Source organism: Gossypium raimondii, chromosome 1 (genome assembly GCF_025698545.1).
Source record: "Gossypium raimondii isolate GPD5lz chromosome 1, ASM2569854v1, whole genome shotgun sequence".
NCBI lineage: Eukaryota > Viridiplantae > Streptophyta > Magnoliopsida > Malvales > Malvaceae > Gossypium > Gossypium raimondii.
Genome location: NC_068565.1, coordinates 7,288,886 through 7,313,721, shown reverse-complemented (window position 1 = coordinate 7,313,721; position 24,836 = coordinate 7,288,886). Strand labels below are relative to the sequence as shown.

The 24,836-nt window shown below is 32.1% G+C and overlaps 1 pseudogene; it reads left to right on the top strand.

Moving 5' to 3' along the window:
• The first annotated feature begins 25 nt into the window (after positions 1–25).
• On the top strand, positions 26–22,959 carry LOC128034566 (cytochrome f-like; annotated as a pseudogene).
• The last annotated feature ends 1,877 nt before the right edge of the window (positions 22,960–24,836 follow it).

Below are 24,836 nucleotides of genomic sequence, written 5' to 3'. Positions count from 1 at the left end.
CTACATATTCTTTCTCTTTACATGCATGGCCCAGCAGGATATGGTGGTGAACAGGATGACTGAACCTGCTAATCTTTTGGTCACTTATAATCTTGAGAAGAAGTATACCAAAGCTGAACGTATTGAACTTTGCTGAAAATTTACATTAACAGCATACTCCGGGTACATATATTTACTTCGATTATAATTTTTGGTTTGATCATAATAGAGTTGTTATACAAATCCCGGATTTATAAAGGTGGTGATTCTGCACTGGTTGTTATTGGAACTATATTTGATTTTCACTTTTGTTCCGAATTGCCTTATTGACAAGAGATCGACTCATTTGTTTAATCTGGTTGAGTTTTTCACTTGGAAGGAAATTAAATTTTGTGTACTTGAGTTTATCTGTAGGTTCGAAAAATAAATATTGTACTCCCACATGTGATAGAAGGATAGTCTGAATGAAGAATTTATATTCTAGAAGACATGATACAGAATTAAACTATCGGATCAAATTTAATTCATAAATCATATTGTAAATTAAGGTTATTTTGATGGAGAAAGTTATTGCATTTCTGAATTTTGAATGGTTTGATACTTGTTGATAAAGTTATTAACTGTGGAAGGATTATGGATTAGCAATTGATTATCATCCAGGGAAAGTGATTGTGGTCACAGATATTGGGTGCTGGAAATCTTTGTTTACTTCACGGGTAATGAGTATGCAGTTTACTTTATTGGAAAGTGGTTCGATATTAGCCAAGTTAAAAAGCTAAATTGATGTTTATTCCATAAGTCTGTGGAACTTGGAAATAAGACAGTGAATTGTAAGCTAAAGAGAGTACAATGGGGTACGTCTTCTAATTCAGAGTTTCAGATTGGAACTGAAGATTATTTGTTGTTTCGAGACATAATTCGAGTACCGAGAAACCTAAAGATTTTACAGCGAATGATACATGAAGCTCACAGTGGTAGCTTACCTGTTTTTTTTAGGAAATAATAAAATGTTTAATGATCTGAAACAGTTGTATTGATAGAAAGGTATGAAATGAGATATTTCAGACTTTATGCTTAGAAGATTAAAGTATCAACAAGTTAAATTGATTGTCATGTGCATTCGAGACTATTTCAATCTAAGATGATATTTGAGTGAAAAATGGGATTGTATTACGATGGATTCTGTATTGGGATTATTCTTATCACTGAAAAAAGAAAGATGTTATCTGAGTTACTATCGAATGTTTAAAAAAATTGCACATTTATTTCTATACGTATAGATTTCTCTTTTGATAAACTTGATGAGTTATACATTTCAGAGATTTCCAGATTATACAGCGTGTCAGTCTCCATTATTTTGAAACCCAAGGTTTATATTGTGATTCGGTAGAGAACTACAGTAAGTTTTGGGTACGAGGTTGAGTTCTAATACCGCATTTCATCCTCAAATTGATGGTTAATCTAAGAAAGTGATTCAGATTCTCGGAAATATGATTTGTTACTGTGTTTTATAATTTGAATGCAATTGAGAAAGATATTTATTGTTGGTTGAGTTTTCTTATAATAATGATTATCAGATTAGTATATAGATGGCATTGTATGAAGTATTGTATAGCTGCAATTACCGAACTCCGTTATTTTGGATAAAGCTTTGTGAGAAAAAGATCCACATGGTTGTTCTGATAAGAGAGATTGAAGAGATAGTGAAAGTAATTCATAACCGTTAAAATGGTGTGAACTTGAAATGTGAAAACATTAAATTGCAGTTAAAAGACTAAGTCTTTGAAAAAGTATTGTTGTGGATATAACATTACTCGATTTAGCCGTAAAGAGAAGTTGGGTTTGCGATTCATATGGCTGTATGAATTAATGAGAGAATTAAGCCAGTGTTTCATGTATCTATGTGGGGACAGGACAGATCAGATCTTTTGCTTATAAATTCTCCTACTGAAGTTGTAATACACTTTTTTATATATATATATATATATATATAGTATAGTATAGAGAAGAACTTATTAGGATTTTAGATCTTGAGACCAAAGAGCTGAAAAATAAAAGAATAACGTTACTAAAAGTTTTCTTTTATTTCGACACGGGATTAAAGAAACTACATGAAAATTTGAAAAACCTATGAGGAAGCAATACCCTGATCTGTTTTCCAGTATGATTTTCGAGGACGAAAATCCCTAAGGGGGAAGTTGTAATAGCCCATTTTAGGGTCAAATCAGAATAGTGGTTTCGGGACCACAATCCAAAGTTAAAATGTTTATTTTATTATTTTATTAAGGTTTATAGTATAATAGAATGATCGTGTGAAAATTTCGTAAAGAAATTTTACCGTTTGAGTGGTTAATTCGGTAAAGAAGACTAAATCGCGTAAAGTGTAAAAATTGTGTTCTATAAGTTAAAAGTATCAAATGGCTATTAAATTAAATTGTAGGAGTCCTAATTTCGTAATTAGACCATTAGTTGTCATAATGGACATTTATGGACGCCTTTAACATGATTTTTGGTTGTTTAATTAAAGGTTAATTTTGGTATTTTATAATAAAGTTTAATTAATTAAAATAAAACAATAATTTTGGGTTATCATCTTCCTAAAAACCGATTGAAGAAAGGAAAAATCAGCCATGGTTGTGTTCTTAGTCGGTCAAACTTCATTTGTCCATTAAGGTACGGTTTTGACTTTGTTTTTAATGATTTCTATGTTTCTGAGCTCGTTACAACTTAATCTAGCTAGCTCGTATCTCCAATTTCAAAACTGTTAAAGTATTTGAATGTTTCCATTGTTTAATATATGAGTATTTTGATGTTTTAGGATAAATTATGAATGGTTGTTATTAGATTAACAAGTTTTGTTAAGGAATTTTTGATAAAAATGTCAATTTTGGACTAAATTGTGAAATATGAAAATTTTGTGGTAGAAATGTGAAATTAATGAAAATTTTGGGCTGCTAGGGACCCTATTAGAATTTGGCTAGCTTGGGTTGAGGTTGAATTTCATGAATTTTGTATTTTATGATCTAGAGACTAAATTGTAAAAATGTCGAAGTATTAGGGGTAAAATAGTAATTTTATTAAAATGTGAAATTGGATTGAATTGACTAGAATATGGATTGAAATAGCTAAATTTGATTGTTTAGATCATGATCAGGAGGAAATCGAGGAAAATAAAAATTACCAAAATGCCCCTAAACCTTGGAATTTCTACTATTTAGCCAGGTAAGTTCGTATCAATAGAATCAAACTTTAATTATGTGAATTTACTTGTATTTTATTTGAAATAGAATTATAATTGTTTAATATGTATGATACGAAATTCAAATGCGTGATTGAGGAAATTATTAAGTAATACTGAGCCCCGTTTGAACTTAGAGAAAATCGTAGGATACAAGTGACATGTCACTAGGGTTACCGTATTGGTCGAGCTCCTGCATTTGTTGCGGACTCGCCACAGATCGTATGAGCTTATCGATATATCAGCTCTTATGATCTTATCGTTTTAGCTCGATAGAGCTTACCGTTCATCAGCTTGGAATGAGCTTACTGATCATGGTTTGAAAGAGCGGAAATGATAATGAATTGACGAATTTCTAATAAATACACTTATATTGTTTCACTCATGTATCCCTCGATGTTTTAATAGGTCCGGCGGGCATAATTATTGTTACTGATCATATGAATAAGCTATGTAATTATATGGAGGAATTACTGTTGATATGTATAAGTTATTGTTGATACGGATAAATTTTTGTTATTACTGATGAATTACAGGTTATACGAATAGAAACGAATTGATATAAATGTTATGTGATTTACATAGTATTGATGATTTATGGTGAACTCAAGTATGAAATGAAAGTTATAAGTGCTTGAGCTTGAATACTTATTGTTTTCACTTGTGATGATTTGATGAAATATGGACATTATGGTACTAACTTATTGATGGCTTTATATGCTTAGGCAATTGGAAAATTTTGTTGGATTGTATGGAAATGATATTACATGTTATATTGATGTATGAATTGGTGATATATATGTAATATGAGATATAGATGGTTTTACTACGTATTTGACACTTAGTGTGCAAAATACCGTATTCGATGTTAATTCCAATAGTTTAATGGAAGAGATGATGTACGAGAATAGAAATGAAGATATGAGTCAAGATAGGTATACGTGATATGCTCGATAAGTAAGTGATATTTGATAAATTCATATGATACGTAAGTGAAAGTTGATGATTTCATATTTGAAGTACCTAGTTGTTAATGCAATAAGAATTAAATTGGAAGGAGTTGAATTATATGTATTTATGTTGCTTTAAGTTGTGAATAAATTGTTAAATTATTTATAATATCGATAATCATACGACTTACTAAGTTTATTAGCTTACTCTATTTATTTTTCGTATTTTTTTCTGTGATTTGAAAGCTCGCTCGGGTTGAAAGTCATCGAAGATTTCATCACACTATCCAGAAGTTGATTTGGTATTTTTGATCTCTTTGATATTGTAATATGACATGTATAGGCTAGTTGATTATATGAGATGTATAAGTTATTTTAGCTATTGAAGCTTATATGTGTTGATGTGTTTAAGCCATGTGATTTGGCTTAACTTGGCTAAGTATTTGGTTATGTATATGTGTGCCAAATATGATATGTTTGGCATTTTGGTTGATGGAATTGATTATGCAAATGGTTTGAATATGTGATGGATATGTGAATCAAAATTGCTTAAATGATAATTGGTATGTGGATGTTTATGAGGTTGAATTATTGAATAGATTATATGTATATTTTGGCTTATAAGTCTTGTTGGTTTGGTATGCATTTGATGACACAAATGGTATTGATTTGAAATGAGTTTTAATGTAAGAATGGCATGGATTTGAGAGGTGAAATGGATGTATATGAAATGGTGTAATATGTGTATTGAAAAATGATTAATTGGTTGCTTATTTGAATGTGGCTTTGGTACCATTGGGTTGATTATAGATGCATGTGTTTTGGGTGAGAAAAATGGCTTAAAACAAGCCTAAATTTTGCCCCACACGGTTGAGCACACAGGCGTGTGACTCGACCATGTGTCCGCTGTAGCTTAACTAATTAAGCCAGTGAGTTATACGGCCTAGACACACGGGTGTGTCTACTAGCCGTGGGTGGCACACGGGCATGTGGTCGGCCGTGTGACCTAAGTCAGTATGTATGCCCTGTTTCCACACGACCTGTGACACGAGCGTGTCTGGTGGCCGTGTGAGGCACATGGGCATGTGACCCTAGTACGAAAATTTTCTTAAGTTTTCCTAAAACTTTTATATGTTACCGATTTAGTCCAGAATGTATGGTCTAAGCTTTAAGCATGTTATGATATTAAATGAATGACAAATACTAAATTGAGTTGTTAATTGATAAATGTTTGTTTTGATTTGAGTTACGGGTCCGGTAATGCCTCTTAACCTATTCCGACGACGGTTGCGGGTTAGGGGTGTTACAATGCTTGATTAATCTATCTACTATTACTAATATAGTGTTTTTACCTTTGGACAAAGGGAGACCTTCCACAAAATTCATACTGACAGCAGCCCATGCTCGGTCAAGCATTGGCAGAGGTTGCAATAGCTCTGGGTATGCAGCATTATCACTCTTATACTGCTGACAGATGTTGCATTCTTTAACCCAATACCTACATACCCTAGGCTAGTTAAAACTAACCACATGTTATTCGGTGCCTAATAACATGCACTCCAGAATGACCACTAATGGCCTCACTGTGGAATAACTCAAAAATAGCCTTCCTGAGTTCTATTTTGTTACCTATCATCACCTCTCATTTTCTCTTAAGGAACCTTCCATCCCATGAATACTTAGGATGTGACTAAGGGTCCTGTTGCAATTCATTTGACTACTTTTTTATTTTTAACATCCTCCAATCCAACCTTTATTATCTGATCCCAAAGTTCTGACCATGTAAGTGATACATGTCCCAAACATTGGTGAATTTGGCCTTCTTGCACATGATTCCTTCTGGATAAAGCATCAGCCATGGTGTTTTGAAACCCTCTTCTATACACAATTGAGTAGTTATACCCTAATATATTGGACACCCACTTTTGTTGGTATGGGGTGATGGCCTGTTGCTCTGACAAGAATTTCAGATTTTAGTGGTCTGTCTTGATAATAAACGGCCTCCCAACAAGATAAGAATGTCACTTCTTGACAGCAAGCAACAGAACCAACATATCTTTGCCATATATGAACAAGGCTTGGTGCTTAACTTCTAGAGCTCTACTAAAGAACGCCATTGGTTTTCCTTTTTGTTGCAACACAGCTCCAATGACAATATCACATGCATCAATCTCCACACAGAATGAATTAACCACATGCACCAACCAACATTTCCTGGCCTGTTGCTCGGTTAGGAGTGCATAAATCTAACCACATGTTAAAATAAAGCTTTGGTTCTAGTAAGATTAATGTTTTATTAATGTAAATAACATGCGTTTAAATCTAATCACATGCAAATTTTTTTTATTAATTTTTTAAAAAATAAAAAAATACATTTAAATAATATAATTTGATTTAACTACAAAGAGATATTTTTATAATCATTTTCACCAAATTTGTACTTAATAAACACGTGATACCAATTATCAATTCATGCACTCTTTTATCACCCTACAAATGTCATCCCTACAATCCTTTAGGGATTGTTTTAATATATAGGTATTGATTGATATAGATATGCTAACACCCTCTCACTTATCAATTCATGCACTCTTTTATCAACCATGCCTTTCAACGATCAAACTGTACAACATTTTGACACTAACAAGCTTTCACCATTTCTAGGCTGGAAATTTTCCTTTCAAGAACTACATTTATATATATATATATATATATATATATATATATATGTTTTAAAAAAAATACAGTCCTCGGCAAGTAAACTTTAACAATGTTTATGAGATTTGTTTTGTGCTACTTACAACCAAACTTTCAATAAGAAAACAAATGTCATGAATATTAAATTAATTATACATGCATGCATGCAAAGCAAACCAAAGCAAAATTTGTTAGCAAACCAAGTCTGAGTCAAGGCACGGTGAAAGAGTTTCAGGTCGGGTTGAAGTAGGCAAAAATCTACTCTACCCCGCTCTGTTGCCATCACTAATGATGATTCATCAATAGCCACCGTCGCCGGGATCTAACAAAATAAATTATGATGCCTTTAGGCGAAAGCTGAAGGCGGTGGTGTGAGTTTGGTGGCACGGGAATCGCAAGGTGTGAAGCTTGCGTGAGCGTTGATTAAAGTTCTAAACGTAACTAACCCAGATCTAGTGGAAGCTACGGCATGCCTTTGAGCGCTTCAATTTGGCCGGGACATGGGTTTTAGTAGGATTGAGGTGGAGGGTGAATCACGCATAATGATATCTCGCATGCAACAACAAGGCTGAGATCTTTCACTAATTGGAAACCTAACAAAGGAATCGAAGATCGTCGCCACCGATTTCCATCGATGTGTTTTCCGACATGTAGGTCCGGTAGTTAACCAACTGGCTTACGAACTGACTAGAGCAAGTTTGCAGGTTGAAGATGACCTTTACAAAATTGAAGAGGCACCTCAATTAGTGTCATCTGTTGTGGATAATGATAGGTCATTTTTTCTAAGAGCTTGTATGGTTGTTCTGTAAACTCTACCGCTTGATATTCGTGCAGTACCTTCGTCCAAAACTAAAGCAGTGGTTGAAACAATTTGTCAAGTTCTTCCAATGAAACCTACGTAGACTGGCGGAGAGAGAAAAATTTAGCGGAAATTAAATTATATACAATAATAAAAATATAATTTTATTATTTCAATAATTTATATTTTTATAATTTTTAAAAAATAATTTTACTGTTATTAATTTAAAATTTTATAAATTATATACCGCTTAAATAAAATAATTTCATTTTAAGAACACCCACCACCCGCGAGCTCTTGGCTCCGCCTCTCCCTACGCACATTGTAATCAATTCTTAGAAAGTGAAGGGGAAAAAAGCGATTTAAATGTTTATGATAATTGAGGAAATGTTCAGCCGAATGTGGAACCTGAATTCAACGGACTCCTATTCTCTAAACATTTTTCTACGTGCAATCTTTTATTTGGCTTAAAATAAGGAAATTTTTAGATGGAACTACTGTTCTTTCATTGGAAATTTTATATGAAAATTTTAGACTTGTTATAATAATTACTTTATACAAGGTGTTTTAGCAAAGTAATGGCTGGTGATTAATCTTATGCTGTCGTGTGTTTTTATGTCACTTTGTTTAACATGTCCATTTGATCTTGAAAGAGGGAGTATTTATAGGAGAATGAGAGTTTAAGTGAGTCCTTCATATCATGATTATCTATTTAGTAGAGTTTAACTTAGACCTAAGTTAATGTATGGCCTGGATGTATACAAATGTGAGGTTGGTGAGTTCGAAAAGTTAAGAGTATTAATGAGATGTGATATGATGTGATGTGAAGGTTATTCTATGGTTTAAGGGTGTACAAGTGTAGGGGTATAACACGATTAGATTTATTTTTAATGAGGAAAAAGGAACAACTCCTTTATACAACAAGGCTATTAAGACATTATGCTAAGCAAAGATCCAATTCTCTCAACTTCAAGAAGGTCAATAATGTCAGTAGGTGAATAGTCAAGAATCAATAGCTTGTTATGCTGCTCTTTAAACATTTTAGCCATTTTATCAGCTGCTACAAAAGTTGCACAAAGTATATGCTGAAATATCAATACAGAGCAACTCCCTCTTGTTGGATCTGGTGCCTTAAGTGAAGTATATTTATTTGTATAATTGTATTTTTTTCAAATAGATTGGTTTAATAAAAATCCATTAATTACAAAAATACTCTTTGTATATTGTCCTCAATAGTTTTTGCACGTTATGCAAAATGGAAGCAAATGTTAATGCACTAGTTATCTAATGTTTAACTAATACTAAGCGGTATTACGTGGTCGGATCGTAATATGGAAAGATAACTTGAATTAGTAGATAAACCTAAGCATGTCCTTAGTCTAATCAGAAATGAGCAAATCAATTGAAAGACTAATATGTTATCTATCAATTTCAATTGGGGAGATGTTTTGTCTTTAGTATCGAAGCGGATGACTCCTAAAAGATAGAGACATAGATGTGACTAGTTGGATTGACAGTACATGGGACATGACCAAGTAGAATAGATGACATACCTTAATCCTAAGTGGATGGTGGACTATGTATGTGTGACTCGTATAATTTGATGTAAGTAAAATCCTAGGTTCTAATAGATAAGGAATCGAAACTTGGTGCGTTAGGTATAAGACTTCTGCAATATATAGCATCATTTAGAATAGTGGAATTTATAGCCCAAGAAATGGGTAAATGATATCATCTCATTCGAATTGCATGATAGATGAAAAATAAACATTGTCGCAGGTCGTTTGTCTTTGTGATAAATGACTTAATTACTATTCGATAGTAATTGACTTTTTATGAAGGAAGATGTAATGGTTACCATGAGATAAAATAATATTATACTAGGAGATCAGTTTTATCTCAAAGAGATTAAGGATATCCTATTAGGGTAATACACTTATGACAAGATCATTGGACGAGCACTAATCGAGTAGCACTCGTAATAGTATGTAATTGGGGAGAACTCAATTACAATACTATAGTGGAATGACTTCATGACTAAATGAGTTTATAATTAATAGGTGAAAAGTTGGAACTTAATACAAATCATTTGAGCCTAAATTACATATGTCCAATCAGTCCTTCCGCTAGCTCGTTGAAACCAGAAACAAATTGCATATAGAATCAAATAAACAGAAATGGATAGAAATGATAAAGTTAGATAAATGAGTTACATTTGAAAATGAATGTAGTTTATCATTAAGTATGAAAATGACCGAGAATTAATTTAAGTTTTTGAATTATTATTTAATAATGGAAGTTTGAAAATGGAATTAAATTAATTGGTAATTGTGAATCCATTGAATATGGAAATTAAATATATTTTTCATAAATTATTTTACAGTAAAGTTACCATTACTTTAACGAAATTAGAATTGGATTAGGAAAATTATTTAATTGGAAATTAATTTATTTAATAAATAATAATTATTTTGGGAAATAGAAAAACATTGTATTAGGTTGGATCAAATTATAAAGTGTTGGGTTAAAAATTCATGAAGCACATATAATTTGACCCAATATATGAAAGGTTCAAAACCCCCTATAATGTGTATAAGGGGTGGCATCCCTATTATAATTAACTAGGGTTAGCCACCTCTCTCTCTCTCTCAACTAGTAGAACTAGGGGACTTGTTTTTTTTTTTCAGATAAGTTTTTTTTTTGTATTCTATTAATTTAACCAGGATTCTTCAATCTCTCCCTATAAATATATGACATTGATAAGGTTAAAGATACACAACTTTAAGATATCTTTATTCTGCCAAAAAATATTCAGAATTTATTTTTTAAGTATAATTTCAATTTTCTAGGAAAAACAATTTTACCTGTTTCTATAGAGAGAGATTTACTTTTCTACTGAAAGTAAGAAATTAGTTTATGGTTTTGAGTTTGAATCATGATTGTTTGAGTCCACACTCGAAGCGATTCATGGTACGAGAATGTTGAGAAGGTCATTCAATTAAAAGTCGGGAATGTCTAGGATCCATCTCGCACAAAACACAAGTACATTTCAGTAAAAGTTTATTGTTATAATTCCTTATGATATGCAACTGAAACAAGTTCTTGCTAATGGTAAGCAATGGGCTTTGAATGTAGGTGTTGTTCTTATTTTACCAGAAAAGTTTGAGTTAACCCCGTTTGATCAAATTTCGCCCGAGATGAAAAAAAGATAGGCAATCTGTCTTTTCAAAACTACCGTCGCACTAAGAAAAATATTCTTGTGATAGGTCCTGTTCATGGCAAAAAGTATAGTCAAATCACCTTTCCTATTCTTTCGTTATACCTTGCTAGTAATAAGGATGTTCATTTCTTAAAATATCTAATTACGTAGGTAGAAACAGGAGAATGGGCCAGATTTATCCCTACAGGAAAAAAAGTAACAATATTGTTTATAATGTTACGACAACAAGTATAGTAAGCAAAATCATACGAAAAGAAAAATAGGGTACGGAATAACCATAACAGATGCCTTGGATGGACATCAAGTGGTTGATATTATCCCCCAAGGACCAGAACTTCTTGTTTCAGAGGGTGAATTTATCAAACTCGATCAACCGTTAACAATTAATCATAATGTGTACAAACAGGCTTGGTTTTCGAATTTTTAATTTTCCATTGTGACATAAAAGCATTTTTGGACTGGATTTTTTCCAACATGTCTCAATTCATGTATACATTTTACCAATGAGCTTAGCGAGCTTGACGCATTCATATCTTGCAATAACTCTACCGCAGCTTTGATATTACTTTCTACCACATATGCATGCACTCTCTCATCAGAGTAACTTGTAATTCTTCCATATTTGCTATAATTTTGTCTGCATAATTGATCCAACACCAATATACCTGCAAAATCTCCCTAACCATTTTCTATTTGAGTTCCGTAAAAGATCCCTAATCAAGCTTCGTCCATCATTAACTCTATAGAACCATCGGTATTCACCTTAATCAAGCCTACATTTGTAGGTATCCATAGCACCTTCACCATCCCTTTATTTGCTTATGATCCCAACTTTTAGAAACTGGCTACTATATACTTACCTAAGGCAATACTTTAAGCTAAAAGCTAGTTCATGCTCATTAGTTCCTTTGAAAACATAGCTTCATTCTTGTGCAACCAAAGATTCCAACAAACTACACCAATTAAAACATTCAAGGCACACTATGAGCATTCACCTGCATGTATTAGTAACATTATAACAGTATAACTAATTAGTGATTGATAAATTAAAGAAGTTTGATTGTTTCTTTATAGGGATTATGCAGCTAAAAATGAGTCTAGTAAGGGGACGATCTTAAGAACATGGAAAGTTATTTCCTACCCATTCCAATAGCTCATACAAGAACCATCATTCACTAAGCCTCTTTTACACTTATTGACATTCGTTAGCAAACTAACTCTAAGGTAACCAAAAAAATCGTCTCACTCTTTGAGGGACTTCGAGCTTCCAAATTAGCCTTCATTCTCCATCCAATTCATCCTATTTTCCTTGTATAAGAACCTTGTATACCTCTTTAATTGAGATTTTACCCGTATCTACCCATCTTTAAATACAAATATCACAGTTACCCAAAGGATTAGGAGGATTTACTTTAGTAATGCGAAGGAAGGTCCTTTAATTGAAACAATAACTAAGAATATCCCATCTCTATTCACCTCTTTCATTGACAAGATTACACAATAGAAGCCTCCCATCTAGCTGTTGGTTACCACTTACCTCAGTCCTTAGTGGTCTTCTCTTTAGCACCCAATTATCATATCAAAACTTAATTAGCTAACATTTCCCAATTGACTATACCCCATTATCCCTTAGCTACGACAAGATATGCATTAAAAGCCTCCAAAAGAAAGAGCAATTCACTCTTTAAATTGTAACTAGACATACTTCTCATACTAGATACTTTTAGCACAATAGTTATACCCACAAAAGATCCATATTATTAAGAATAGATTACCCAAACTTAAAAATGAATGACATAGTTTGCTAACATAAACGTTAAATCCCCAACCCATTTTCCTTAATTAGTTGGCATATTGATTCCTGCCTTATTAAAGATATCCTCCTATCACCCTCATTTGCGCCCCATATAAACCTTCAAACCAACTTCTCAATCTCATTACAGATGTACACCTACAGTAGTGTCATTTGCAAGAAATATCTAGGTAAAGAAGTAAGAACCAATCTAGCTAATGTGACCCTACCTATAAAGGAAAGGCACTTAGCATTTCAGCCATTCAAATTATTTTTATTTTTCTCCATAATAATCTAGTATGCGTCCGTCACATGTTTATGCGGTGATAGGACTCCTATATAATTTTCTAGATCATCAGCTCTCTAGTACCCAATCTTATTAATAATTTGCACCATTACATCTTCTTTGGTGTTCGAGGAGAAATAATTATGGATTTTATGAGCATTTATCTTATGACTCGAAAAGTACCCAAACTCTATAAGGATTTGAATAATAACCATAGCTTGTCCAACATCTACCTTACAAAAAGGGACTAAGACATCAGCCAAAAAAAGATGAGATATTGGATTACCCCTTCTTGTAGAGTAAACACTTCTCACTCCTTCCTTTTAACCACTTTCAGAATGTTATGTCCTAATCATTCCATACCCAACACGAAGAGGTAGGGGGACAACGAATCGTCCTAAAAGATTCCCCCCGATAGTATGAATTTATCAATATAAGAGTTATTCCATTGTACCTGCACCAATGCCATTGAGACACGTCTTAATAACCTCCGTCAAATCCCTTGGAAAGCCTACCACATTTAGAGAATCATGGAGAAAATCTCATCTAATCCAATTATAATCATTTTCCAAATAAACCTTTATCACCACCCAACTAGTTTTTCCCTTACAAAATCTCATGCTATGAGTAACAAAGCTTACTTGTTCCAATACAATCAAACATGGAAAAACCCTTTTCAACTAGTGAAAAATTACCTTTATAATAATCTTAGACAACATAACTAGTAAGGCCTTGTTTAGTTTCGGCTCAATATGCTTCCAAAAAAAAATCTCTTTGACCATATTAAAAATTGAAAAGTCCATTGTCTCATACGGTCTCTGAAAAAATTGAGCATGCAACCTGTTTATACTTAGAGCTTTTAATGGAGTCATCTCATACAGAACCCCTTTAACTTTAGCCAATGACACTCTGCTACCATATCATAATCCTCAAGTTATCAGAGTGTTAATTGTAGGAAACATGCCAATAGCTGGAAACTTATCAACAACATCCCCTTCAATAGAATATATGTTTTTGAAAAAACAAGTGCCCTATTTTTTAAAATTTCTTCAACATAACACTATTCTCTGTTAGGAAATTCCAAAGCCTGTATTTGATTCCTCCATTCACGTGCCATAACTCGACTAAGAAAGTATCTACTATTTTGATCTTCTTACATAATCTACTTCACTCTAGACTTTTATTTCCATAAAAGCTCCTTATGATCAATAATTTGTTTAAACTCTTTCCAAAGTTCACAATCCAAGCGTCTCAAATGTTTAGCAGAACGCATTTTAAATGAATGTTGTATCCCAAGTAGTTTAGCTTGAATTTGTTTCTTTCTTCTCCCAAAACTTCCAAACACATTCTTGTTCCACTTACTATATTTCCATTTGGAATTGACCACTGTCTCTGCAATTGACTGGCAATTACCACAATTATTCTTAACCACGTCACTAAATTCAACATGATCAAGCCAACCCAAGAAAACCCAAAAAAATTGCCTCTATCCAAACCCTTTTCACTGCATTAGTGATAATTAATAAAGTTTATGGTCTGAATTGAACTTTAGGATATGGTAAACTATTGGAAAATAGTCATCCCATCTTTTTTTGTAAATACCTTAATCCAAATAAATTAGGAAATTACCTCTACTCTAGGTAAATTTAGGTCCCTAAAATTTCATGTCCCTCAACCTAAAGTGGAAATAAATTCTCAAAAAAGTTTGCATGGGACAATCCTTAACCTCTATGATAGATGCACGACATCACAACGACGTGACGAGCAAGGGACAACGTTACAATGAGAATACTCGTGACGTCGCGACAATATCTCACCTAATGTAGTTACGTTTTAGACTCCAAGCAAGACTTATTCTCCTAGTTGGACTTTGATTACTTCAGGGTTATTTTAGTATGATTAGAGCTCTAATCTTAGCCTATTTAAAGGGTTTTTGTAGCCTTGATTCAAATATGCCAATTAGTAAGGGCTTTTTTTAAGGTAACAAGATGTAATCACATATAGAGTTTTGGTGAGAGTTTGAGAGAATCTTTTTAAACCCCTTTTGTGAAAGCTTTGGGTGTAAGATTTGTGTTCGAGGCATGGGTTTTTTATTCTCATCGTACTCTCTTTTTGTTTACTCTATTAATGTTAATCCGATGCCTCCTTTGTCCGTGGTTTTTATCCTTTTCAAAGGAGTTTTCCACGTAAAATTTCTGATGTCAAATTTGCATATTATATATTCCTAAGTGCATTAAAAGTTCATACCTTACCATTTGGTCACTTTAATCCTATCTCAATGTTCAACAAGTCATTCAAACATCTATAACAATAATTCACTAAGCACATGCTTATCATCCATCACGCAACCAAAACTTTAACAGTCATGCGTATTCAATCTTAAATCCAATCAATCAACCAACCACAAACTCAATTCTTTTAACCCTATTTTTAAAATGTGACAATTCTCTCATCCTTAAAAAATTGTCCCCAAAATTTTCCCTATTGACACTTTAGTCGCTTAGCCGCAAAATTTGTTATCCCTTTTTTTCAAATCAACTGCCATGCTTCTACTGGACAACACTGATTTCAATGTAATCCCAGGCAATACTTCTCTTTAAACTTCTAACAGACTTTCCTTGAAGATCCTATTCACTACCACGGACTGTCCCAAATGACTAACTACAGTAATTTCACTAACAGTTTCCTCTACCCTAAATTTTTGGTTTAACAGAAACACTATTGTTTCTTTGAGTCTAAGGTTTATCTACGGTTTTCAAATAAAAGTTCAAACATTAGCTATTTTCTAAATGTTTATCATTTTAAGATTACAGTTATCTAAAGTCTCAAAAGTAATAGTAACTAAAGCAGGACTGACATCAGAGTCTCAAATTTAACTTCCTGAAGAAAATCAATTGTTCAAAAACTTGTAGCATGGTTTTCACCGAACTACCCATTTCTATGACATGCATGCAGACTCATTCAAAAATCCACAATTCAATTTTTGTAAAATTGTAGCTCTGATACCTGTAACACCCCGACCCGCGTCCGTCGCTGGATTAGAGTTACGAGGCATTACTAAACAAAGCACACATCCGAACAATTTACAAGTACACATAAACAAGTCTCTTAAATCAATCAAATTTTATTGCCGAAACACATAACTAAATATCACCTTTTTATTCAACTTATATCACAAGACTTTAATATCTAACATAAACCAAATTTATCACATACATGTAACTTGAATATCTCATTCAAATGCAAGCTCAAATCATGATCAAATGTAGTCAAATTCAAGCATAAAAATTAAACACATCAAGCACCCATTCAAAAACACATAAAACCCAATTTAAACAAAATGATCATGAGCAAGCCATTTTTAAAGCAAACCGAACACAAGCATGGAAATTAAACCATTTTCGCATGGCTATTTATATATTATGATCCAAAACTAACCAAAAACATAATCAAGCCTATACAAGCCATAAGATCGTGTTCAACTTTAACAAAATACCGAAAGAAGTCGATAGTGTGATAGACTATTGTGATGATCCCCGAGCTCGTAACGCGACTCCAAAATCTATAAAACAGAGGTAAGCAAAAACACACACAGTAAGCTATTAAAGCTTAGTAAATCTAAAGCTTAACAAATTATATAAAGAAAATAAAAAAAACAATTAAATGAGTTCTTGGTATATCTATTGAATTTACAAAAATCACATATATATTGTCTTTTGAATATTTGCTATTCATAATCCCCTTATTTATAATCAAACATATGAATTCACAAAATACAATTCACTAAACTCATATATAAATATAAATAATATGTAGACCACCAATTTATATATATATGCATTCGTCAAAAGTCCTACTTACGAATGCATTACATATTATTGCATATAATCATATGCATATGAAATTTTCATAATTTAAAACTTAATGTATATACATTTCAATTATGAATAACCGAATGCTTATGTATTTGGACCTAACAAATTATCATAACCAAATGAGTATACATATACATCAAATAAATATATTCAGATATAATCACATTTACCAATATATATATATATATATAACACCGAGTACAAACATATTCCTTAAAACATATACCAAATGCATATATAAATTTACTATATGCATATAACCAAATATATATATAATTTCATATATAACAAGTGTAATAAACCGTGTATGTATATAAATATATATATACTCTCCAAATATATAATAACAAGTATTTATCTGCTCATCAAACTTATTAATCAAATATATATACTTGATCTTCAAATCTATATACTATTTATATATCACGTACATATTCAATATATTGAAACCAGTAATATAATCACCGGCATTTAGCATGCTAGGTTGTAAAACCTGATTTAATACACCGGCTTTTATCCTGCTAGACTTATAGTCCGAATAATTTCACTGGCATTAAGCCTGCTAGGCAATGAGTCTGAATTATATCACCGGCATCAAGCCTGCTAGACAATAAGTCTGAATTATATTCGATCACTTTATATTAGTCGTTCAACCTAACAACCTCATATATTCATTTCCATTCAAGAACTTTCGCATGAATAATTTCACATAATCGAAACTTTCTTAAACATATATAAGTTCCATACCTAAATTCATTTCAAGAACATATACGCATATACTTGCTTCATTGCATTTCATAATATCTTACACATATATCCTACCTAAATTGGATGTATAGAAACATATCCAATCAAATATAGCATATACATATATTTTCAACTCACACATAAACATACCTATTCAATACTACATATATACTCATGAATTACATGTCTTAAATTAATTCCAAAGGTTTATACATGTATATACATATATATATGTATATTCGAACCTTATATAGTAACAAGTTATAAATACCTTTGAATCTAAACCAAGAATTTATACATATTCAATATTCATACTTTAACTAAATTCAAAACTTATATATATATATATATATATATATATATATATATATATATATTCGAGTGTTTTAAACATACGAATACATATACATATATACTTACTTATTCGAATATAATCTGTACTTTTATACATTTTATATTTTATTTCAAACCATAAATTTATACAAGATTAAACTTGTATTTTCGAACATTATAATTATATAAATTATTCATAACTTAAAATTTATTCAATTAATCATACTTTTATTTTTATCTCAATACCAAATACAATTAGTATACATGTATAAATATTAACTTAACAACTCTTAATTGCTAATAGACTTACCTCGGATGTCGACGGACTGTATAATCGACTATTCGACTACTTTCGATTTCCCCCGATCTAATTCCGTTTTCTTCCATTCTTGATCTAAATAAATTCAAATTTAACTAACTTAAACACACATTCATTCAATTTAATCCAAAAAAACACATAAATGGGAAATTACCATTTTACCCCTGACATTTCACAATTTTTTGTAATTTAGTCCCTATTGCATAAAACACAAAATACACAAAATTTGCATATACCATATCTAGGCCAAATCTTACTATAGTCCATCTAAGTCCACACATTTTATTTATTTCACATTTTAGTCTCTAAAATATTATTTTTGCAATTTAGCCCTAATTACTCAATTTCACCAAAAATTCCAATACAAAACATATTAATCTAAAACATATCTTTCATTATTCATTATCAAACATCACAAAACACAATTATTCATCAATGGCATAGCTCAAAGTATTCATCAAAATCAAAAATTCAAGCATGGGTCAGATAGTATTTGAAGCCACGATCTCAAAAACATAAAAATCATCAAAAATCGAACAAAATCCATACCTTAATCAAAACTTGAAAGTGCCGAATGAAACAAAGCTTTAAACCCTTTTATTTTTTTTCAAATCCGGCCAAAAGATGAAGAACATGGCTTTTAATTTGTTATATTAAACATATATTAACCTTATTATTAATTTACTATATTAACCTTTACTAATATATATATAAAACATATATAATAAGGTTACATTAGTCCTTTGCCACCCACTAACTTACATAGTGGGCTAATTGCATCATAAAACCTCTAAATTATAAAGACAACAACAATCAGGCACTTTCATATTTAACCATTAAATTTTTATTTTACGCGATTTAATCCTTTTATTTAATCGGACACTCAAACGGCGAAATTAAAGCACGAAATTTTCACACTAGTAAATTCACACATAACAAACATAGAAAATAATATTAAAATATTTTTCTAATTCGGATTTGTGGTCCCGAAACTACTGTTCCGATTAGGGTAAAAAATCGGGTTGTTACAATACCACTAAATGTAACATTCCTGACCTGACCTAGACGTTAAGCCCAAATTTAGAATATTGCATTAGCCACCAAAATAGCCCAGTAAGCTATCTGAGTTTTTAAAATGGTCATATTAAAACATTTGTTTACTTTAGAAGAAACCTTAGTCTATTTTCAGAAAAAAAAAAAACTTACAAGTTATCAAAAATCGATTTAGATTAGCTAACCTATGTAACAATGACTATTTTTCTATTAAAAAACTTAGTTAATTTCCCATTTATTTATTTATTACTCAGAATTTTGATTATAATCTTGCAGTGGAAAAGTGATATTTAACTTAGTTTTAATAAAAATTATATTTCATGCATAATTAATTAAAATCAGACTTGTATACATATTAAAAATCGTGTTTCAATATCCTAAATACCATGCATGCTAAATAAATCCAAAATTGAAGTCCTATGCACAATTCAAATAAAGTGATACAGTTGCAAAATGATAGAAATTTTCAAATAATAAATCCAAAATACTTTTTAAAAAGATCAATCCGAGCTAAGCCCTCCGTATGTCGAGTCCACGTCCTAACGTGGTGTGTTATCTGTAAATATGAAAAATAAGAGAAGTGAGCTTTAAGAAGCTCAATGTAAGTTCAATCACAAGAAAATCAGTGCAAGCAGTAGACAAATCATACCGAATAACAACTCATAGAATAATCTTAATCTAAATAGCAATTCAGATGTAGGTATTTTAGATCAAATCATCAGTATAGTATCTCAGTATTCACAGTTCTGTATGCTCATGCTTATGAATGTAATGCAGTTTCAGTTTAACAGAAAATGTCCTACCCCATCACTACACTCTACAGTAAGAGTTCCCGAGTACTCTTATATCCTGGACACTCCAGTTTATGGATTAACCACCAGTGTTACAGGTTAGTACGCTGTCAGTAGTTGTGAATACAACACAGGTTTGTAGATAAAAGGTGCTAGTAGATTTATGGATAAATCACCAGTGTTTGCAGGTTAATATGCTACCAGTAAGTTGTGAATACACGACGTGGTTACAGAAAAAATTTGGAAGTATATTTGGGGATAAACCACTAGTGTTTGCGGGTTAATATGCTGTCAGTAGTTGTGAATACACAACGAGTTTGTAGGTAAACGTTGCTAGTATATTTGTGGATAAACCGTTAATGTTTGCAAATAAATTTTCGGTACTTCCTCATTTCAAAGCGTCCCATCTCATGCAATGCACTATGACATGCTAGTAATAATACAATACAAAACAATATGTAACAACCTGAAAGTCAGTGGTGTCAAAAATGTGGTTTCGAAACCTGATTTTGTAAATCAGACTTGTCGAAACCATTTTTATCTAGGTTTGAAAAAAACGGGGATCGACTTTAAAAATGGAAATGGGAGTCGCCACTGATCTTTTATTGAGGTGTGATCGGATCACCTTTAAAATAATTTTAGGTCTGCGAATTTTGAGAAAAATAGGTTCGGGAGTCGGTTACGCACGAGGAAGGGTTAGCACCCTCGTAACGCCCAAAATTGGTACCAAATCGATTGTTTAATGTCTTAATGTCAAAATTTTGAAAAGATTTTAAAATGTGATCCCTTTATCTTGAATTTGAATAAACCGCGGTGAATAATAAGATGCACTCATTTCGAATAAATTGCCACACTCAATGAGTTAGGGTGCGACAATTCAATCATCAAAATTAGGTTTATCTTTTAACTTTTAAAACCCACGCGTTTTGAGAAGGATATCTGATTATTTGGATTAAATGAGAAAATCAAAACCCAGTAAGTTAGGGCTCGATTTCAAAGTATCCCAAATATCGAATATTGCCTTTATTCATTCGTTAGAAAAATCCTCGTTTCGAGAAAACAATATGTCATATCCAATGCGTTAGGACACCACGTATTGAATTCGCGAGAATGAGCTTTTTATTGGCGTTTTGATTAAAGGAAAATATCGATCATTTAGATTCAACGAAGAAAATTGGAACCCAATACGTTAGGGCTCAATTCTTTCGAAAGTTCCAAATTCTGAGGGCTTGCGTTATTTTGAAAGCTTTGAATAAAATGGTTTCAAGGCTTAAACCACATTGAACGTAACTTTCTAAGCAAATAAAGCGCGATGGAATGTGCAATGCGAAGTGATAGTTTGTAAGCCAAAATATACACTAATGAACACAAATAATCAATCAATACAAATAATTAATACAATGCACATAAGAGCAATAATCTGACATCATATATTATGTTGACATTCAAAGGCTAATGAGTTAAAGGTCAATCATAGCACCAAACAAATTAACACTTATGAAATTGTATGAATCTTAAAATAACTTAAGAAATATGAAACAAGCGAAATTAATGAATTATTTGTATAAGAAAATCGAAAATAAATAATATATATATAGTTTGAAATAACCCAAGCATATAGTGAAATAGGGTTTGAAGATAGATATATAAAACGATTTAAATAAGTGATAATAAATAAATAGTATGTAAAAGCGAGTTTTAAATAGCTAATATAAATCAATTTAAAACAGATAGTATAGGGTAATTTTAAAATTAATGTATATAAAGCAACTAAAAACCAAATAATATGTAATAAATTAAAATAAATCATTTACAAAGCAAGTTAAAATAACATATAATAAAAAAGAGGAATTTTAAAATAAATCAATTTAAAGATAATCAAATTTTGAAATAATACAATACGCGCGAAGAGGCAGGGATCTAAACAGTAAATAGCCCAGCCTTTCTATGGGCAGCGTTTCGAAAAGGACCAAAATAAAACGCTACAAAAATGTCAAGGCGAAATAGAAAAATAAAAAAGAGTTTAATCGCGAAATCATAAAAGGCGGAGGGATTATGGTTGCAAATAACCCAAACGGCCAAAATGCGTGGATCCTTCCCCGGATCGAGTCACTGCGCGGATTTATGCATGCAAACGACGCCGTTTCGAAGCCATGGCCCTAGGCTCAAATGACGACGCTCCATTCACCGTCTAAAACACCAAACCCTAAGCTATCTCATATTCCCCCTAATCGAAAAGAAAACCAAAAGAAAAAAAAAGAACAAAACCCTCTGCGCCGCTCGGTCTTACTGTCCCTTTCAAAGACCCTCAGTCCCCGTCCACGCTCTGATCGCGACGAAGCGGACGGGGATTCAATGGCGCTAAAATGAAGGTAACCTCTCTCTCGTTCTTTGCTTTTCTCTTCTCAAATAGTAAACAAACAAGGAAAAGAATCAAAGAATGGAAAAAACTCAAATCACCTTTGGAAAAACTCAAATCACCTTCAAAAACACTTTGATTTTCTGTGTACTGATCTTCTTTTTTGTTTTTTACAATATGCCTCCCTTCTCCCCTCGAATACAAAATGAATGGCTTTTTATATAGCCGGATTTTACAGAAAACAAAAAGAAAAATAAAAAGAAAAATCCCCTCTCGAATCCCTCTTTTTTTCCTTTTATTTTCTGCTATTACGATTTTGATTCGCTCCCCCCCTAGCTGCTGTGTTTCTCGTGCATATCTACTATTTTTTGTGTGTTTCTGCAGGTACAAATGTGCACGGGCGTGCGTACGGCGTGGTCCCTGTTGGTGGCGTGGCTCGGCTCAGAGGCACTACACACGCTGCAGCACGCAACACGCCAGGGGGAAGCTTGGCTCTGCTAGGCTACGGAGGCTTACTCTAGCTGCTAGGGTTTTCCGGTGTTGGGCCATTTCGGCCGAGTTGGCTTTGGGTTAGGTTTGGGCTATGTTAATCGGGTTAGGTTTAGCTGATTTGTACTTAGGGTAGTGGAATCTGGGCTTGTTTTTGTAATTGGACTTTTGGACAATTAATTATCTTTTTGGTTTTTTTATTTTTTGTGATTTTGGGCCCGGGCGAATTTGGCCTCTTACAAGACTCATAAATATTAGAAGTGAATTGAATTTTGGTTAGGAAAATTTGTCGAATTAGTGTTTAATTATGGTACAGGGACTAAATAGTAAAAGTGTCAAAAGTTTAATTGTTATTAAATTATAAGATTGATCATGACTATGGGACTTTTGAAGCAATTAGACCAATGATCTATTAATAGTGGACAACAATAAGGTATAATAGATTAAAATGTTATAAAATTTTAATAAAATGAAATTAATAGTTAATTAAATTAAAATATGATATATTAGTGGATTGAAAGAAAAACATCCATTCTCTTTTCATTCTTCAACATTTCAAAAACAAAAGAAGAAAAGGAGAAGACGAAATCAAAAGGGTTTAAAAGTTTCAAACCCTAATTTGGTTAGTTCAATTTAGTCATTTTTTTATAATTTTTATGTTTTCGAAATCCCGATAATTTAGGCTAGTTGACCCGTATCATAAATTTTAGTATTGTTAAGGATTGTGAATGTCACCATTGTTAAATAATTGAAGCTTTTGGTGAGGTTTTGATAGATTTTAAGCTTAGTATAGAAAAAGGACTAAATTGTAAAGTCAATTGATTATTTTGTGCTATTGGGACTAAAATGCAAAAATTTTGAAATTTGGGGTGTAATTGAGAAATAAAAAGTCCTATAGGGACTCTAAAGAATTTGACATTAAATTAGAGGGCTAAATGTGAAGGTTATGTTAGTCCCGATTTTAGCGACTAAATTGAATAAAATGAAAAAGTTGCCTAATTTAGTAATTGAAAGCGAAATTGGTTGTGTATCGATAATTTGTTATATTTGTTTTAATCTGTAGCTAACATTGACCCGGATTCCTCGAAAAAGAAAGGAAAAGACAAAGTCGTCGACGAATAGTTTGAAGTTTACAGTTTGTGTTTCTATAATTTGAACTACTAGTAAATTGCTTCATTTTGAATTGTTTGTGTATGGTAAGAATGTGAGGTGACTTATTTGTGACAATGAAATGAATGGGGTTAAACTAAATTGACTGATATATCTAAGGACTAAATTATATACTTATGAAAAGTGTATATATTTATGCAAATGTGAAATTGAATATGTAATGTAATGATCTATTGTTTCCATATGTTGAATAAATAAGTGTGAATTGGGATATTTGTGGATAATGAAATATGAAATGGAAACCCTATTAACTATTCAGGTAAAGTTAGATATAGTTGGTATGTCATAGGATAGAAAGTGTTCAAGATTACTTCGACTACGAGTCGATGAGGCATTGGGTACCAATTTACTTCATTTTAATCGATGAGACACTGGGTGTCAACTTATTTATAGTGTTGGGTGCAATTATTTGCTTCAGATTTATCTGATGATGCATTGGGTGCCAAACTAGCGTGTTGGTTGGATCCGTGTATCCGTCAGAGTCTAAGTTGTGTTAATAGTGAAATAAATGGTAAAATCGAGATAGTATTATTGAAATGGAAAATGATGAGAAATGAAATTGAAATATGAAAAAGAATACGAAATGGTGAATGGAAATGGGAATAATGAATGGTGATGATCAATGAATGTTTATGAAATTGAAAACCTAGATGGAATTTGTCTATCTATGAATTGAGTTATCATATGTACTTTGACAAATAATTGTCATGTATTGATATTAAAATGATGAATTGGTTGT